General features: G+C 33.1%; 1 pseudogene; it reads left to right on the forward strand.

The window, feature by feature from the left end:
* The first annotated feature begins 6,376 nt into the window (after positions 1-6,376).
* On the forward strand, positions 6,377-11,810 carry LOC114026574 (annotated as a pseudogene).
* The last annotated feature ends 2,038 nt before the right edge of the window (positions 11,811-13,848 follow it).

Below are 13,848 nucleotides of genomic sequence, written 5' to 3' on the forward strand. Positions count from 1 at the left end.
AGGAACCCAGAAACCTGAAAGAGTTAATGTGTCACTTTATGTAGCAAATATACTATGAGGAAGTAATGTAAAATCAAAATAGAATCATAGATTTTAGAGTTGGAAGGGTAATCTAATTCAAACTCCTCATTTTATAGATGAGGAAACAGGCTTAAAGAGGTTGTGACTTTTCTAATAAATGGAAAAGTAAATGGATCTCAGGAGGTTCATTCCAAAAATCTAGTGCTCTTGGGTACTCAGAAGAAAGTCTATGATTTTGCTATTCCTTTTTTCTTTTTTCAGAGAGGCAATCGAAGATTAAGTGACTTGTCAAGGGTCATACAGGTAGTAAATGTCAAGTGTTTGAGGCTGGATTTGAACTCAGGTCGTCCTGACTTCAGGGCCAGTGATCTATTCATTGTGCCATCTAGCTGCCCCCATTATTACTTTTTAAAGATGTTTAAAGTATCCCACAGGACAATTGAGCTGATGTGATCTATGAGGTAATAACAATAGAAGTGATGATGTTAATATAATACTAATAGTATTATATATTTAGGCTATCCTTATAATAACCTTTGAGGTATGTATAGTATTATTATCCCCATTTTAGAGATAAGTAAACTGATGCCCAGGAGTCATGGAACCTAACTATATAGCGTAGATTTTGTTTACATTTCAGAAGTGTTACAGCTGAATATACTGCCTTGTGTTTTGGCATCACTTGAGTCAACCTGACCTAATAAATGTGCAGAATCTAAACAGGATTAACAGTCTTTTTTATGGGTTTTCATATTCACTAGAACATGTCTTCTTGTAACCAAAAAAAATAAACATTCAGGTTATGTCTGTTTGCTTAGTATAAATGTCAAAAATACTGTCACATAGAATTTGAAGGGTTTTTGCTTACATTTTATGGCCAATGTGATTTGTTTGTTTGTTTGTGGTAGAAACTAACACTCAATTACTGATATACTCCAGACAATGAGGGGTAAACACACATTACAAAAGAGTTTGTTTACTGAATGCACATATTTTTATAATGAGTAGAAATGTACTCCTTAAATGAAGTCACCCCAAGATATAGTGAGTTTCCTTTTGGTATAAATGTGAAAAGGAATATTTACATGGCAGTTAGAAGTAGCTAGGTGGCACAATGCATACAGTGCTAGACTTGCAATTCAGAAGATCTGAGTTCAAATTCTGATTCAGACACATACTAGCTATGTGGCCCTGGGCAAGTTTCAGACTTGAGTTCCAGACTCAGTTTCCTTATGTATGAAATGAAGGTAATAGTCATGACTATGATGGGATTGCTGTGAGCATCAAATGAGATAATATATGTAAAGTACTTAGCAAATCTTAGAATGCTACATAAATGTTATTATTACTCTTATTATTGTTATTATTATTATGGTCAGTCAAACACACTAGGTGTTCAAGAAAATTCAGTTTTATAGATTGACTTTATTTATAGATTTGACTTTGTAGTCTAACAATTTTAATATTGAAAGAATATTCTACATACACACATGTCTATTTTTATTGTTGTTCAGTCATTTCAGTCATGACCAAGCCATCATGACTCCATTTGGGATTTTCTTGGCAAAGATGTTGGAGTAGTTTGCCATTTCCTTCTCCAGCTTATTTTACAGATGAAGAAACTGAGGCAAACAGGGTTAAATGACTTGTCCAGGGTCACATAGCTAGTGTCTGAGGCCAAATTTGAACTCAGTTCTTCCTATTTCCAAGTGCAGTGCTTTACTCAGTGTGCCACCTAGCTGCCCCACATGTCTATTACCAGACTATAATTTTAAATGGCAGAGTTAAAAATATAGAGTAACCTCATAATTTTAGTGCCTCCCCGGGAATGAATCTATCAACTGAATGTAAGAATTCAAAGGAGGCTGTTTTACATAAGACATAAATCTGGAACTGGAAAAAACCTCAGATGCCACCTAGTCCAAAACTCTCATTTTACAGATAAGGAAACTGAGGCCCAGGGAACTTAAGTGACTTGCCCCAGGTCATACATGTAGTAAATATCAGAGATAGGATTTGAACCCAATTTCTGTGAGCTAATGCTTCTTCCACTGTAGTATTTCTCTGTTTTTCCATTAAATCCATTTCAAAATATGATTTTTAAATAAAAATGAGTTTTTTTAAAAATTGTGGTCCTTTGGCATTAATAATATAATGAGCATCAGTGAAAAGAAACTTTGATATTTTTTCTATATCCTGATTTTAGACTTCTGTCTTCCTGGAAAGAGGCACTATTCTTCATTTCTTCCCAGCAACATTTCTCCATATTATTCTTCACATATTGCAGGATTGGACAAAGATGTAAGAAAATGGGTCATGAATTTTCCCTTTTGTAAATATTTTAATTTCATTATTTTCATAATTTCACAACTTTAGGTTTGTATATGTACAATTTGTACACACAGAAATGTGGCCTAGTTTGCAAATGCCAGTTAGAAACAATGTTTAAATTTACCTGGATTTTTGGGAAACCACTAGCTGTTAATAAATTCAAGTATTCTTTGTTTGCCATGTAATTTTTCAAACCAGTTTGTAAAGACACAGATTCTGTAATAAATTTGTATACATTGTTGTTACTTTTCTTACATAAACATTTTTTCTTCCTTCCTCACAACCAAAAATCTAGAAGACATGGCTTCATTGATAAAATATTTTTCCTGAAAATGTCAGTCTTTGATAATTTGATGGATCTCTGATTTCATCAATATAGTTTTTTTTTTCCCTCCAGAATTATAGATCATTACAAGTCCATGCTTTCTCATGTTATTTGACTTTTGTCTATATCCTCTGGCAAATTTTACACAGGGGAGATCCAGTCAATGTACTGGAATACTTGCCCTTGATCTTTGGACACTGCGTGGATATTAATGGACTATGTGGGCTGTTCACTGGTTACCCCTCACTATTGTTCTATGACTAATCCCCCTCTTTGTTTGATTATCTGTATCTTTGAAGGTGTCTTTCACATTATTTCTAATGCATAGTTCTTTGTTGGTAGTATATTGCATCCAATTCACACCCATTATACATATCTCCATCAATAATTATTTAGAGACTATGATATTTCATTAGGACCATATTGTAATTAGACAAAATTTGAGATTTGGAAATTAAGTATTGTTCACTATCTTTTTTGTGACCTGAATAATTTTGTGTTTTTATTGATTTATAATGTTTAGTAAACCCCAAATTATGAATTAAGTTTCTTAACTCTCAATTCAGCATCTTTTTTTTAACTAGACATAAGCACTTTTCACACAACACCTATTAACATATTAATATAATACTTTGTAGTTAGGACATGTCTGTAAAATATTAGAAAAGCATTGGATCTGGAAGCAAATGACCTGGGTTTTAATTTGAATGATCTCATTTAGTAGTAGCTGGGGATCCTTGAACAAATCATTTAATCTCTCTGAACTTATTTCCTCATTTGGAAAATGGAGATGATAACACTACTTACCAACACTTTATTATTCTTCTTTCATAGTAGAAAAATGTAACAGAAAGATAAAACAAAAGGGAAAATATAGAACTGAATAAACTGTTGGAGAATTTAGAACTCAAAGAATTATGTTATATTCTAACTGGGAGCACTAAAAAATACACATGTATTTTACCATTACATGGTGCCTTTCTAAAAATAGACCATGTGCTAGAGAAATTATAAATAAATATTAAAACTAAGAAATACTAAACAAATCCTTTATAGACTATAATGCAGAATAAATAGTAGCTAATACTGGAAGCACAAGAAAAAAACTAAGACCTAAATGGAAACTTAATAATGCCATCCTTTTTAATAAGTGGGTCAATGAACAAAGCATAGAAACAATTAATAATTAGGCAAAAGACAATGACTATTATTATACAACATACCAGAATTTCTGGGATACAGTTAAAGCATTTTTCAAAGAAAAGGTTATATTTCTGAGAACATTATTAATGAAGTAGAAAAAATAGAATTAATGAAGTGAACATAAAATTAGTAAATTAGAAAATCAACAAACCAAGAGTAAGCAGTTGTGAAAATGGAGAAATAGATATATTATAGAAAAAAAGATTATAGATTGATAAAACTGATGTTAGTTCTTTGAAAATCATAAACATAAAAAACATAAACAAAGAAACTATGCATTAGAAATAATGTGAAAGACACCTTCAAAGATACAGATAATCAAACAAATCAATAAACTCCTAAGTAATCTAATCAAAAAGAGGAGAAAAGATAAAATTTACAAGACAAAAAATTAACAAAGTAAAACTACAATAGAGAAGAAAAATTTTAAGTTATCAGAACCTACTATATACAATTATATGTCAGCAAAACTAATAACTTAAAATAAAGGGGATTATCTCAAAAATATAAAATATCCAAATTAACAGAATATTAAATAAGTAGCTCCTTCATAAAAGCAAATCAAACTAGTTGTAGAAGATATACCAAAGGAAAAAACTTTCATGTAGATAGATTTACAGGAAAAGTCTATCAAACTGTTGAAGAACAATTCATGCCTACACAACAAAATTTATTCCCCAATTCATTTAATGAGACAAATATAATTATATACCTAACTCAGAGTTGGATAAGGCAAAGGAAGAGATATATTCCAAGTTTTTATTATTATTATTAATCTATTTTAAACTTAAATACTAAAACTTAAATATTCAATAAGAAAAGAAAATGAAACATATTATAAACTTAAATACAAAATGAGAAAAGAAAGAAAAGCAATGCTATGTGAACAGCAGAACATAAAAGAGGATTCAAAATATACAGCAATAAATTTCCGTTTCAAGAAAGCCTATATAATATAACACTGTGTTCTGGTCTGTTCATCTTTGCTTCCTTGTAAGTTTTCTTTTGTTCTTTGCTGTGCACTTTTTACTTTATTCTCCCCGCCCCTTCCTTCCCCTCCTCCCACAAGAAGGCTACAATTAAGCATGAATGCACACACACACACACAGACACACACACACACACACACACACAGAAACATTTATATACATGCATATAAATACAGACACTTATATACATATACATAGATATCTATAATCACGCTCATATATAGACATATACATTCATATACATCTATGTAGGACCATATTATATTTGTTTGTCCCCTGTTTTTCTGAGGGTGGATAATGTATTCCTTCACAGATCTAAGTCTGTCCATATTTTTCTAAGTCTACCAACTAATCATTTCCTATACCACAGCAATATTCCAACCTTATACTGTCTAGTTATTTTAAATAGTCTAAAACAATATTGATTACTATGACTGGCATATAGTATAGTTTCCTTATTTTTCCCTTTTGATTAAATCTATTTTAGCTTTAACTTTGTCTGAGATCATGATTACTACCCCTGCTTTTTTCCCCCTAATAATTTCTACTCCTGATCTTTATTTTATGTTTGTGTATCTCCTCATTTCTATCCCTCCTAACTCCTACTTTACATCTACCCACTACCTTGCTGTCCTATTATTTAACCTACCTCCTCCACCAAAGATCCCTCCTTTATCTTCTCCCCCAACCCTGAAATTCCTCCCTTATCCTCTTCCCATTCCCTATTTCCTTAACCTTTTATTTCTTTCTGAGTACAGACTTATGCCTGTATATGTATATATATATATATATATATATATGTATTCTATATTCTATTTCTATTTTTCTCTCTTGTTTTAATTTTCTTTAATTATTTCTTGTATTATTGTATCAAGATTCATTTTTTCATCATAGCTTTCAGGTAGTCTGATTATTCTTTTGTTTTTTCTTCTTGATCTGTTCTCCAGACCTTTCTCTTCTATTTTTTTTATTCTTTATTTTTTGTTTTGTTATTTATTAATCCCTTATAATTTCACTGGCTTCCCCTTGCCCAGTTCTAATTTTAAAGGAGTCATTTTCTTTCTTAATTTTTTGGATCTTATTTTCTAGTTGGTTGACTTTCTTTTCATAATCTTGTTTTTCTTTGATTGTTCTTATTTTTAAAAAAAATTCCTCAATCTTTCTCATTTGGTTTTTAAATTCTTTTTAAACATTCTTCTATAAATTCTTTTTGGGCAGGTGACCATTCGACATTATTTGGCTTCAATATCCTCCTCTGAAGACCAACCCTGGTCCTCTCTATTCTCATAGTAACATTCTATGTTTGAATTCTTTCTCTTTTGCCTGTTCATTTTTTTTTTAAATTTGTAGCAGCTTGTTATTGTAATCACCTCTAGTCCTGGGGTTTGGGGGATGGTGTCTTCAGTTCTCCCCTCTGGCCTGGAACTGACACTGAAAATTCTGCCCTGCTGTAAGTGCCCACAGCTAGTGATATCCCTTCCCTATTGCTTCTGCACTCAGTGGGATTATGCTGGTTTCTTCTCGTTTGGGGCCGCATCTCAGCAGCATGGCTTGGACTGCTGTGCCTTATCTGTCAATATTCCCCTGTTCAGATGCCCAACTCCCCACACTGTCTGGGAGGTGAAAATCTCTGTGACTGGGGCCAAGGCTACCTCCTAACTCAGTTAGATCCAGAGCTTGCCACTTGCTATTTCAGTGGTTATTTTTACCATTTCTACATTTGTACTGTGGTACTATTTTGTCTTATATGTGAAGGAAATCTGGAGACCTCGGAATTTACTGACCTCTGCCATCTTCTTAGAATCCTCTCTTTATTCCAAGTTTTAATATGAATTTTTTTTTGCAAAAACGTCTATAGCACAATATTTAAAAAATTATTTGCTATAATCAACTTGGATTTATATCAGGGATACAAGAATGGTTCAACATTAGCCAAAAAAAACCCCAATATAATTTGTCATTGAAAGAAAAACATCCATAGAGAATCCTAGAGAATCAAGTAAAAAACTACTTGGAAAAATAAACAACTTTAGCAAAGTTGCAGGCTATAAAATAAATCCACATAAATCATTGGCATTTCTATACATTACCAACAAAACCCAACAGCATGAGATAGAAAGAAAAATTCTATTTAAACTTACTGTAGACATTATAAAATATTTAGGAGTCTACTTCCTGAAACAAACCCAGGAACTATATGAACACAATTACAAAACACTTTTCACACAAATAAAATCAGATCTAAACAACTGGAAAAACATCAGTTGCTCATGGATATGCTGAGCTAATATAATAAAAATGACAATTCTACCTAAGCTAATTTACTTTTTCAGTGCCATACCAATCAAACTACCAAAAATTATTTTATCGAGTTAGAAAAAATAATAACAAGATTCATTTGAAAGAACAAAAGGTCCAGAATATCAAGGGAGCTAACGAAAAGAAATACAGGAGAAGGTGGCCCAGCCCTTCCAGATCTTAAATTGAAACATAAATCAGCAATCATCGAAACTGCTTGGTACTGGCTAAGAAATAGAGTGGTGGATCAGTGGAATAGATTAAGTATACAAGACACAATAGTCAATGACTATAGTAATCTATTATTTGATAAACCCAAAGACCCCAGCTTCTGGGATAAGAACCCACTCTTTGACAAAAACTGCTGGGAAAACTGGAAAAGAGTATGGCAGGAACTAGGCATAGATCAAAATTTCACACCATATACCAAAATAAAGTCAAAATGGGTTCATGATTTAGATATAAAGGCTGATACTGTAAGCAAACTAGGAGAGCAAGGAATAGTTTACCTATCAGATTGATGGAGAACAGAAGAATTCATGACCAAACAGGAGATAGAGAACATTATGAGAAGCAAAATGGATAACTTTGATTACATTGAATTGAAAAGTTTTTGCACAAACAAAGCCAATGCATCCAAGATTAGAAGGAAGGTAGAAAATTGCGAAACAATTTTTACAACCAGTCTCTCTGATAAGGGCCTCATTTCTAAAATATATACAGAATTAAGTCAAAGTTATAAGAATACAAGTTATTCCCCAATTGATAAATGGTCAAAGGATATGAACAGGCAGTTCTCAGAGGAAGAAATTAATGCCATCTATAGTCATATGAAAAAATGCTCTAAATCACTCTTGATTAGAGAAATGCAAAGCAAAACAACTCTGAGGTACCACATCACACCTATCAGATTGGCCAAGATGACAAAACAAGAAAAAGATAATTGTTGGAGAAGATGTGGGAAAATTGGAACACTAATGCATTGTTGGTGAAGTTGTGAAATGATCCAACCATTTGGGAGAGCAATTTGGAACTATGCCCAAAAGGCTATAAAAATGTGCATACCCTTTGACCCAGCAATAGCACGTCTAGGGCTATATCCCAAAGAGATCATACAAATGGGAAAAGGACCCACATGTACAAAAATCTTTATAGCAGCTCTTTTTGTGGTGGCAAAGAATTGGAAATTGAGAGGATGCCCATCAATTGGGGAATGGCTGAACAAGTTGTGGTACATGAATGTGATGGAATACTATTGTGCTAGAAGAAATGATGAACAGTCTGACTTCAGAAAGATCTGGAAAGACTTGTGTGGTCTGATGCTGAGTGAAGTGAGCAGAACCAGGAGACTCTTGTTCACAATAACAGCCACATTGTGAAATGACTAATATTAATAAACTTAACCCTTCCCAGCAATACAAAGATCTAAGACATCTCCAAAGGCCTCGTGATGGAAAATGCTATCCACAAAGAAGAAAGAACTGTGGAGTTTGAATGCAGATCGAAGCATAATATTTGCTGTTTTTTTTCCTCTGTTGAGTTTTGTTTCCTCTTTCTGGTGGTTCCTCCTATTGGTTCTAATTTTTACTCACAATATCACTAATGTAAAAATATGTTTAATAAGAATGTAAATGTATAGCCTATATCAGATTGTGCACCATCTTGGGGAGGGTGGTCGGGAGGGAGGGGGAGAAAAGGTTTAAACTCAAAAGCATATGGAAGTGATTGTTGAAAAATCAAAATAAATTAATTTTAAAAAAGAAAAATATCCAGAATCACATTATATGAATTAATGCAGAAAAAAGCCAGTACCTTTCAAAATAACTACAAAAGACATAACATATTTCAGAATCAGTTGAGCAAGACACACTGCAGAACTACATAGATGCAATTACAAAATGTCCCCTTAATGAATAAAGAATGAGTTAAATAACTGGAGGGATAGTCAATGATCATGTCCTAACTGCACCAATATAATAAAACTGATGTTCTCACTCATTCATTTACATATTTAATGCTGTACCAAACTACCCTGGAATACTTCATAGAGCTACACACAATAAGCAGAACAAAAAAAGATCTAGAATTCAAGAGTAATAATGAAAAAAGTAGGAATAAAGGGAGACTAGCACTTCTAAGTCACAAATTATACTATAAAACCATAAGTATCAAAATTTTTGAGACTGCTCAAAGTACAGGGCCAGTATAGAGGAGAAAACAATGCAGCAGAGTCCCTGGAAGGAAATTACTTCAATGTCTGGAGATAGCCTATGTCTCCTTCACCATCCTGACCAGAGGAGGACCTCATAAATTTCTGGTCAGAGAATTTGGACTTTTTGTTCATGTTCTAGCAATCCCCCTGGGCTAGCAGCATCTGGAGGTAGTGTCAGCATCAGGAGAGACAACATTGAGGGAAGAGAGCTTTAACACCATACAAGGATCCCAGCAGAAAACTCCATTCTTCCTCAAGGGAACTTCATGAGTACCCAAGGAAGAAGAAGAAGAAAAGGACTGCTAAATCTGTAAAGGGAGCTTTATACTTTTTAAGCCTGTGCAGCATAGACAAAAAGAGGACACATTTTATTTTCAAGTTCTTCCAATTCATCTTAGGAAGTTCATACTATTTTCACTTTCCTGGGTGTGCTATATATTGAACCTGTCATTGAGGCTGATGAGTGAATGAATGTCAGAGATGTAACAGAACAGGTTATGACCTTATGAGTATCAAAAGGTAAGAAAAGCCATCAGATGTCCAGCAGATGAAGTCCATTATCAGAATCTACCAGTAGCTGCACTAGCCAAGCCTGGTTAAAAGCCAGCTCCAGGAGTCACTTATGTGGTCCAACCTAGCAATGAATTGATCGAGTAGCTGAGATACTGGAAATAGTGACTCACTCATTGCCTATGCCACACCCAGAAGTGAAGCTGGTAAAGAGAATATTTGGTAATCTTAATTAAGTTTTAGTTCATTATTATTTCATGGACTGTGTGGGTATATAGAAGGGAGTATATTCCTCATTTGAGGGAGGGGAGAGCCATGAAGGAAAGTTTTGATAATTCTGTCCTTGTTATATTTCCTCAGTAAATATCTCGTTGTAAACGCTAAGAAATAAGTAATAAGCTAAAAAAATACAATTCAGGACTGGTTAAAAGAAAAAAAAAGTAAATCAATAAAAAAGATTGTATGATGAAGAATCATTTTAAAAAAACTGAACTCAATAACCCCACTGTTCAATAAATGACAAAACATAAATTGCACAAGGAAGAATCATTTATTTAAAAATGATTGGGAAACTAGAAAGAAGTTTTTCAAAAATTTAGTTTAGCTTTTATGCCATATATTTCCATTAAGTTTAAAAATTTATATTTTATTTTACTATTAAAGAGCATACTATAAACCAAAAATAAAACAAAACTGAAGAGAACCAGACCAGGTATCTTTCTTAGCCACAGACAAGGAAATTCTTTAACAAACAAGAGATAGAAGCTATCATTAAAAAGGGATATTGTTATTATATGAATTGAAAAGCTTTTTCAAGAGCACAATGCACCTAGTTGAGGAGATAAGTGGGATTCAGTGCTTGGCACGGTACCTGGCACATACTAGGTACTCAATTAATGTTTATTGATTGACTGACTGAATGGAGCATGTGCCTCTTCAGCCTTGGTGGGTTCTTCTTACAATCCATCTTTCCTACCACCATGTTAATCATTACTGACTGGGAGTCTGAGCTTCAGGAGGTGGATGTTGAGAACTGTGGCAGCAGCATATGTAACTATCCTCATAGACCAGTGAAATGTCTAGAAAACAAATCAAAATAGCTTCTATGATTATAATCTTGTTAAACTGAAAAATATTGAAAATGACTATATTAATGATAGCTTAGTTGTCATGAAAGAGGCACGATGAAATTATGTTAAAATTCAGGGTCCACTTCTTAACATGTATTGTCATTTCTGGCTAGTGGTATGGCAGCAAAAGCCCAAAGAACTTATCATGCTATATTACTAGATAAAGACTAGATAAAATGTACACAGCATTGGCCAACTAAAGACCAAGTGATGCTGCTTTTTGAAGAAACTGGATTCTGTGTGAGCCTCCTGCCAGAAGACATGAAATTGAATACACTAAAATATTCATAATAATGAAATAAAGATAATATCTCACTTTTATTATACTATGTGCCAGATTTCAGAGTCCCTGAACCATCAGTTTTATTCCTTAACTTCTCATTTAAAGTTTGAGAATCTGGTTTCCTGAATGCTGAATATGGACCTGCAGTAATTCACTGTAGCTGAATATGGACCTGCAGTAATTCACTGTAGCACAGGAATTGGCTGGCCTGGCATGTTTTCATCAGTTGATCCCCATCTTGTTCTGATGGAACTGTTCATATTAAGCAAATATTACTGACTGTGATAAAATATTGAATAATGACTGAATAATTATTCATTCAAACTTTATATAACTAAGATTCTCATATATGGCTGCAATAGAAGGAACAAAATTTATATTAGGAGCTTCAAGTATATAAAAATTGTAGAAAGAACTTTCCAATGAAGATGAACCATCTAGTCATGAACATTCACCATCTCATCCAACTAAAATAAATACTGAAAATACTGAAAAGTACAATGGATAATTTTTGATTACATCAAATTGAAAAGGTTTTGTATAAACAAAGCCAATGCAACCAAAATTAGAAGGGAAGCAGAAAGCTGGGAAACAATCTTTACAACCAGTGTCTCTGATAAAGGCCTCATTTCTAAAATATATAGAGAATGGAGTCAAATTTATAAGAATACAAGTCATGCTCCAATTGATAAATGGTCAAAGGATATGAACAGGCAATTTTCAGATGAAGAAATTAAAGCTATGTTTAGTCTTATGAAAAAATACTCTAAATCACTATTGATTAGAGAAATGCAAATCAAAACAACGCTCAGGTACCACATCACACCTATCAGATTGGCTGGCATGACCAAATGGGAAAATGATAAATGTTGGAGAAGATGTGGGAAAATTGGAACACTAATGCATTGTTGATGGAGTTGTGAATGGATCCAACCATTCTGGAGAGCAATTTGGAACTATGCCCAAAGGGCTATAAAACTGTGCATACCCTTTGACCCAGCAATACCACTTCTAGATCTGTATCCCAAAGAGATCATAAAAATAGGAAGAGGATTATAGCAGCTCTTTTTGTGGTGGACAAGAATTGGAAATTGAAGGGATGCCCATCAATTGGGGAATGGCTAAAGAAGTTGTGGTATATGAATGTAAAGGAATACTATTGTTCCATAAGAAATGGTGAGCAGTCAGACTTCAGAAAAACCTGGAATAACTTACATGAACTGATGTTGAGTAAAGTATGAGAGAAATCACCAAGAGAATATTGTACACAGTAACAGCTACATTATGCAATGAGTAACTTTGATAGACTTAGCAATGCAAGGATCTAAGACAATTCCAAAAGAACCATAATGAAAAATGCTGTCTGCATCCAGAAAACAAACAAACAAACAAAACAAAACAAAAACAAACAACAACAACAACAAAAAGCTATGGAGTCTGAATGCAGATCAAATCATACTATTTAATCTCTTTTTTTTTCTTTCTTGTGGTTCCTCCCATTGGTTCTAATTCTTCTTTACAACATGATTAATGTGAAAATATGTCTAATATGAAGAGCCTATGTATATGTAGAGCCTATATCAGATTGCGTGCCATCTTGGGAAGGAGGAAGAGGAGGGGGAGAAAATTTAGATCTCAAAATCTTCTAGAGGTGAATGTCAAAAATGAATAATAAATAAGCAAATATTTTTTAAAAGAAAAGTATAATGGGAACATGGTGGATTTAAAAGAAGACAAAAAGGGGACCAAATAAATTTAGAGAACTCCCCACTAAAATGAAAGTTACTGTGACATAGAGCACTGAAAATGTTGTTGGGAAATGATGCTGGAAGGACAAAAGTTAATAGAAAGTTCAGCACATGAAGGATAAGTGGGACTGAATAAACCTAAATCTTCATGATCTGTGAAAGTCCTGAAGCTATAAATTTTGAACCATTGACATGCAAAACAATACCTGAAGCCTTCTTGGGAATCAAAATGATGTTTGGTAAATGTCTATAAAGCCTTATACTTATCTATTTGCAATGTAAATTATATATCCAAGTAGTACCAGCAAAAAGACTTTGCAAAACTTAAAAATTCTCTGTTACTGAGTGCTTTAAAAATGTTTCTAAGAATTGTATAAAGACATTAATAAAACAAATCAGGAGATACTACCTTGCAATGTTCTGGCATTCTTACTCTATACTTATACATTTTAGACAACATTAATTTTTAACTGAAATTTTTTTTGTTAAACTTTTTTTTAAACATAAATAAGGTAAGAAAGGAAGTGGTCAATCAGGAAAAACAAAAACAATATTTGCATCAAATACCTCTAAGAAAAGTTTAATATCCAAGGCATATAGGGAACTAACCCTGTATGTAAAAGCAAAAACTATTTCCTTAGTGGTATGTGGTCAAAGGATATGAAAAAAAATGTTTCTCAAAAGGAAAATTGCAGACTATTAATAACCACATGAAAAATTGTTCCAAATAATTAGTAACAGAAGAAATATAAATCACGACTCTAAAATTTCACCTCAGTCTTAGAAATTTAGCAAATA

The sequence above is a fragment of the Vombatus ursinus genome, unplaced genomic scaffold (genome assembly GCF_900497805.2).
Source record: "Vombatus ursinus unplaced genomic scaffold, bare-nosed wombat genome assembly UNPS02014841.1, whole genome shotgun sequence".
NCBI lineage: Eukaryota > Metazoa > Chordata > Mammalia > Diprotodontia > Vombatidae > Vombatus > Vombatus ursinus.